Raw genomic sequence first — 6411 nt, 5'->3', positions numbered from 1 at the left:
AAATTTCTTCATGTATTCTTTTTTCTCATTTGTTAGGTTCTTTGCCTTTTATTTATTTATTTTTAATAATTTCATTGTTTAAAGCAGTTTTAAAATATATATTTTGATTATATTCTTCCCTTCCCTTAAGTTCTTCCTCAAAAACAAACCAAAAACCCAGTACAACAAGAAAGCTCCCAAATCCTAGAAAACAAAATACATCACCCAAAAGAGAACCAACTAACAAACAGCCACCACAACAAAACCCACAAATGACAACAAAATAAAAGTACACTCACAAAAACTGTGGAGTCCATTATTTGTTGGTCAACTACTTCTGAACATGAGATCTGCTCTGGAGTGGTTGATATGTTCAGTCTCACTCTATTAGAGAAAACCAATTTTCCCTCTCCCAGCAGTTAGAAATGACAGTACCATTGTTAACCTTTACTCTAGTGACTAGGTTTACATTCATTAATTCATTCATGCATTGTTTTTCAAAAGTAACAAAATAAAATATAAGATCAAACAAAGACTATCACATAGAAAGTGGACAAGTCAGATCAACAGAAGAAAAAGAGTCCAAGAGACGGTATGAGAGTCAGAGCCCTACTCATTCACATGCTCAGGAATTCAATAAAAACACTAAACTGGAAGGCATAATATAAGTGCAGAGGACCTGGTGCAGACCCATGCAGGCCCTGTGCATGCTGCCGCAGTCTCTGTGAGTTCATATGTTGATTTAAAGGGCCTTTTTTTTTTTTTTTTTTTTTTTTTTTTTTTTTTTTTTTTTTGGTGTCCTCAATCCCCTCTGGCTCTTCCTTCTTTCCATCTCTTCTTCCACAGGGTTCCCTGAACTCTGAAGGGAGGAATTTGATATAGACATCCCATTTAGGTAGGGCTGAGTGTTTCAAGGTCTCCTACTTTCTGTTTAATGTCTGGCTGTGGGTCTCTATATTTGTTCCCATCTGCTACAGGAGGAAGCTTCTCTGATGATGGTTGAACAAGGCACTGACCGTATTTGTCTTTGTGGACCTGGTATGCGTCACTTAGCATGATTTTTTCTAGTTCCATTCATTTGTCTGCGAATTTCATGATGTCATTTTTTTTAATGGTTGAGTAATACTCATTGTGTAAATGTAACACATTTCCTTTAATCCATTCTTCTGTTGATGGGCATGTAGGTTGTTTCCAATTTCTGGATATTATGAAGAAAGCAGCAATGAAGTAGAATGAACAAGTATCCCTGTGGTAGGATGAAGCATCCTTTGGGTATATCCCCAAGAGTGGTATAGGTGGATCTTGAGATAGATAAATTCTGATGTTCTGAAGGAACTGCTGCCGTATTGGTTTCTATAGTTGCTGTATGAGTTTGCACACTCACAAGCAGTGTAAGAGTGTTCGTTTTACTTCACATCCTCACCAGCATGAGCTGTGACTTGTTTTGTTGACCTCAACCATGCTGACAGGTGTAAGATGAAATCTCAAAGTAGTTTTGATTTCTATTTCCCTGATGGCCAAGGATGTTAAAGATTTCTTTAAGTGTTCTCAGCCATTTTGGTTTCCTCTATTAAGAATTTTCTGTTTAGATCTGTACCACATTTAAAAAAATTGGGTTATTTGTTTTTGGATACCTAGTTTCTTGAATCCCTTATGTATTTTGGATATTAGCCCTTATTAGATGTGGAGTTGATGAAAATCTTTTCCTGTTCTGTAGGCTGCCATTTTGAATGAAGGTGTCCTTTGACTTACTGAAGCTTTTCAGTTTCATGAGGTCCCATTTATTAATTGTGGATCTTAGTACCTGTTCACAAAGTCTTATCCTGTGCCAATGAGTCTAAGGCTACTCCCCATTTTGTCTTCTAACAGCTTCAGTGTGTCTGGGTTTATGTTGAGGTCTTTGATCTACCTGAAGTTGAGTTTGCTGCAGGGTGATAAGTTTGGATCTACTCGCACTCTTCTACATGTAGCGGTCAGGTTTGACCAGCACCATTTTGTTGAAGATTCCTTTTTTTCCAGTGTGTTTTTCTGGCCTCTGTGTGGAAAAACCAGCTGTTCATAGGCGAGTGGGTTTAATGTCTGGCTCTTCAATTCTATTTTCTTGATCAATGGGTCTGCTTTTGTGCCAATATTATGCTGTTTTTGTTACTATAGCTTTGTACTACAACTTGAAATTGGGGATGGTGATATCTCCAGTAGTTCTTTTATTATTCAGTATTTTCTATCTTGCATTTTTAAAATTTTATATATGATGATGAAAAAGGTCCTTTCAAGACCTGTGAAGGATTGTGTTGAAATTTTAATGGAGATTGCAAAGGATCTGTAGATGTCTTTAGGTAGGATGGTCATTTTTACTATGTTGATTCTACCAATCCATGAGAACAGGAGATCTCTTGATCTTCTGGTATCTTGTTCAATTTCTTCTTCTTCCTCCTCATCTTTCCCCTCCTCCTTCTCTGTTTTTTTTGAGACAGTGTTTCTTTGCATAGCCCTGGTTGTCCTAGCACTCTCTCTGTAGACCAGGCTGACACCAAACTTGGAGACCCACCTCCCTCTACCTCCATAGTGCTATGACTAAAGGTGTGTCATACCTCTGCCTGTCATCTTATTTAGTTTCTTTCCTCAATTACTTGAAGTTCTTATCATACAAGTTTTTCAGTTACTTGATCAGAGATACCCCAAGATATTTTATATTTTTTGAGGCTATTGTAAATGTGTTGTTCCCTTGATTTCTTTCTCAGACCTTTTGTAATTCATATATATATAAGAACTACTGATTTTTATGAGTTCATTTTGTGTCCAGCTACTTTGATGAATGTATTTATTAGGTGTAGAAGTTTTATGGTGGAATTTTTAGGGACACTTATATATGCTATTATATGTAGCACGGATCTTAAAAGTTCTTATTAATAAAAACAAACCCAGGGCCTGGTATTGGGTGAATGCCGGAAGATCAGAGAAGCAGAACAAGCCACGGCTTCCTCACCTCACAGTTCCTCAGCTGATCCTGTTTCCTCAGACTAGAAGCCTCTTTGTCCTTATCCAAATGAATCTCAGCTGAACTACTTCTTGAAAGCCTGAAAGCTTAACCAGCCAAAAGCTTCTAGTTCCTGTTTTTACACCTTATATACCTTTCTGCTTCCTTCCATCACTTCCTGGGATTAAAGGCTCTTGTTATCATGCCTAGCTGTTTCCAGTGTGGCTTTGAACTCACAGAGATCCAGATAGATCTCTGCCTCTGGAATGCTAGGATTAAAGGTGTGTGTGCTACCATTTTCTAGGGTCTATGTCTATCTAGTGGCTGTTCTGTTCTCTGATCCCAGATAAGTTTATTAGGATGCACAATATTTTGGGGAACACAATATCACTACAATTATATCCTCTGCAAATAAAGATATTTTGACTTCTTCTTTTCCAATATGCATCCCTTTGATCTCCTTCAGTTTTCTTATTGTTCTAGCTAAAATGTCAACTACTTTATTGGATAGTTATGGAGAGAGTGGACACCCTTGTCTTGTTCCTGATTTCCGTGGAATTGCTTTGAGTTTTCTACATTTAAATTGATGTTGGCTATAGTCTTTCTGTAAACTTCCTTTATTATGTTGAAGTATGTCCCTGTATCTCTAATATCTTTAGGACTCTTTATCATGAAGGTGTGTTAAATTTTTTTAATAGCCATTTCTGTATCTAATGAGGTAATCATGTGGTTTTTGCTTTTCAGGTTGTTTACAGAGTGAACTACACTTATTGATTTATGTACATTGGACCATCCCTGCATCTCTGGGTTGAAAATTAGTTGATCATGGTGGGTGGTCTTTTTGATGTGTTCTTGGATTTTGTTTGCAAGTATTTTATTGAGCTTTTTTGCATCCATCTTCATTGTCTTAGTCAACGTTCTATTGCCGTGAAGAGACACCATAGTACAACAACTCTTATGAAGGAAAGCATTTACCTGGGGCTTGCTTACAGTTTCAGAGGTTTAGTCCATTATCAGCGTGGTGGGAAGTATGTTGGCATACAGGCAGATATGGTGCTGGAAGAGCTGAGAGTTCTACATCCAGGTCCACAGGCAGCAAGAAGGAGAGAGGCATTCAGTCTGGTTTGAACATTTGAAATTCCAAACCCCACCTCCAGTGATACTTCCTCCAACAAGGTCACTCCTACTCCAACAAGGCCACACCTCTTAGTCCCTGTCAAGCAGCACCACTCTCCAATGACTAAACATTCAAGTATGTGAGCCTATGTGAACGATTCCCATTTAAACAACCACATTCTGCTCCCAGGCCCCCAGAGGCTTTTAGTTATATCATAATGCAAAAATGCATTCAGTATAACTTCAAAAATCCCCATAGTCTATAACAGTGTCAACACTGCTTAAAAGTCCAAAGCCCAATGTTCTTCTGAGACTCATGGCAATTTCTTAACTGTAATCCCCTGTAAAATTAAAAAAGCAGATCACATGCTTCTAACATACAATGGCACAGAATATATATTACCATTCAAAAATAAAGAAAAGGGAGCATAGTGAGGAAATACTAGATGAAAGTAAGACCAAAAACCAGCTAGGCAAACTCCAAACTGCATCTCCAAGTCTGATGTCAAAGTGCTCTTGAGATCTCCAACTCCTTTCAGCTTTATTGATTGCAATACACTTCTCTCTCTTGGGCTGGTTCCACACCTGGTCTGCAGCTCTCTTTGGCAGGTATCCCATGGCTTTGGCATCTCCAACATATTGTTGTCTCCAGGACAATCCAGGCTTCACCTTCACAGAGTCACACAGTGCTTTCTCTGGGCCTCCATGCAGGAGCACAATTGACACATACCTGGCTTCAGCAGCTTTCCTTTGTCATGGAGAGAGTTTCTATTAACCCCTTTCTTGTATCCTTGACTTTAAAGGCAGATTCATGTGGCCAAAGCTACCAAGTTTGCTTGCTGGGACTGGAACATGCCCCCCTGCTTCAAATGTACTTTCTCCAGCTTTCTGTTTTTAATGGTTTCCTTCACTGTTTAAGCTTAAAAAAAATTCCTTTTCACAAACTGGAATCTTATCTGGATGGGGTCTTGCCCTGAGGTCACCACTCCCTTTATTGCCTTTAGGATCAGATTTTCCTTTAAACTTTTTGTCTTCTAGATCACTGGACTTAGCTCCATTCTACTTCCTGGTGCTCCATTTTCCTCAAACTGTGTATTTTGTATTTTTCCTGGCTCAATTTGCTCTTTTTCTTTATAGATCTACACAAGACTAACCACTAATAGCCACATGACAGAGTCAATGCTAGACTGCCTTGAAATCTTCTCTGTCAATGCCATTATTCCAAAAACTCTTCAGCTTAGCCTCAGGCAGATTTTTTTGGACAAGGGCAGAAAGCAGCCACATTCTTTGCCAAAATATCACAAGAACTGTCTCTAATTAATACTGTCCCCTGAATCCTCTTGAGCTGGGCCATCATAATTTACATTGCTGTCAGTACCACTGTCTTCCATGCTCTTATGTGAATGGCCCATTAAGCTCCCTTTAAAGCATTCCACTCTTTTCCTAATCCAAAGTCTACATTCCCCAAACAAGAAGCATGATCAGGCCTGCCACAGCAATACCTCACTCCTTGATACCAACTTCTGTCTTAGTCAGTGTTCTATTGCTGTGAAGAGACACCATGAGCACAGCAGCTCTTATAAAGGACAACATTTCATTGGAGCTTGCTTACAGTTTCAGAGGTTTAGTCCATTATCAGCGAGACGTATGGCAGCATGCAGACCGACATGGTTTTGGGGTGGTAGTTGAGCGTTTTATTTCTGGATCTGCAGACAGCAGGAAGGAGAGAGATATTGGGCCTGTCTTGATCATTTGAAACTCCAAAGCTCACCCTTAGTGACACACTACCAATAAAGTCATACCTACTCCAACAAGGCTATACCTCCTCATCTCTGTCAAGTAGCACCATTCCCCAATGACAAAGCATTCAAATATATGAGCCATTCCCATTCAAATACCACATCCATGAGGGAAATTGATCTGTAATTCTTTTTCTTTGCTAGGTCTTTATATGGTTTGGGTATCAGAGTAACCGTGGCCTCATAAAATGTATTGGGCAATGTTCCTTCTGTTTCTATTTTATGGAAGAATTTGAGGAGTATTGGCATTAACTTTTCTTTGAAAGTGTGGTAGAATTCTGTGCTAAAACCATTTGGTCCTGTGCTGCTGCTGCTGCTTCTGCTTCTCCTTTTCCTCCTCCTCCTCCTCTTCCTCCTCCTCCTCTTCCTCCTCCTCCTCTTCCTCCTTCTCCTCCTCCTCCTTCTTTTGGTTGGGAGACTCTTAATGACTCCTTCTCTTTCACAAGGGGTTATAGGTCTATTTAAATTGCTTATCTGATCTTGATTTAACTTTGGAAAGTAGTAGCTATCAAGAAAATTGTCTATTTCTTTTAGATTTTC

This window comes from Peromyscus maniculatus, chromosome 5, assembly GCF_049852395.1.
Source record: "Peromyscus maniculatus bairdii isolate BWxNUB_F1_BW_parent chromosome 5, HU_Pman_BW_mat_3.1, whole genome shotgun sequence".
NCBI classification, from domain to species: domain Eukaryota; kingdom Metazoa; phylum Chordata; class Mammalia; order Rodentia; family Cricetidae; genus Peromyscus; species Peromyscus maniculatus.
Note: the sequence above shows the minus strand (reverse complement) of the source record.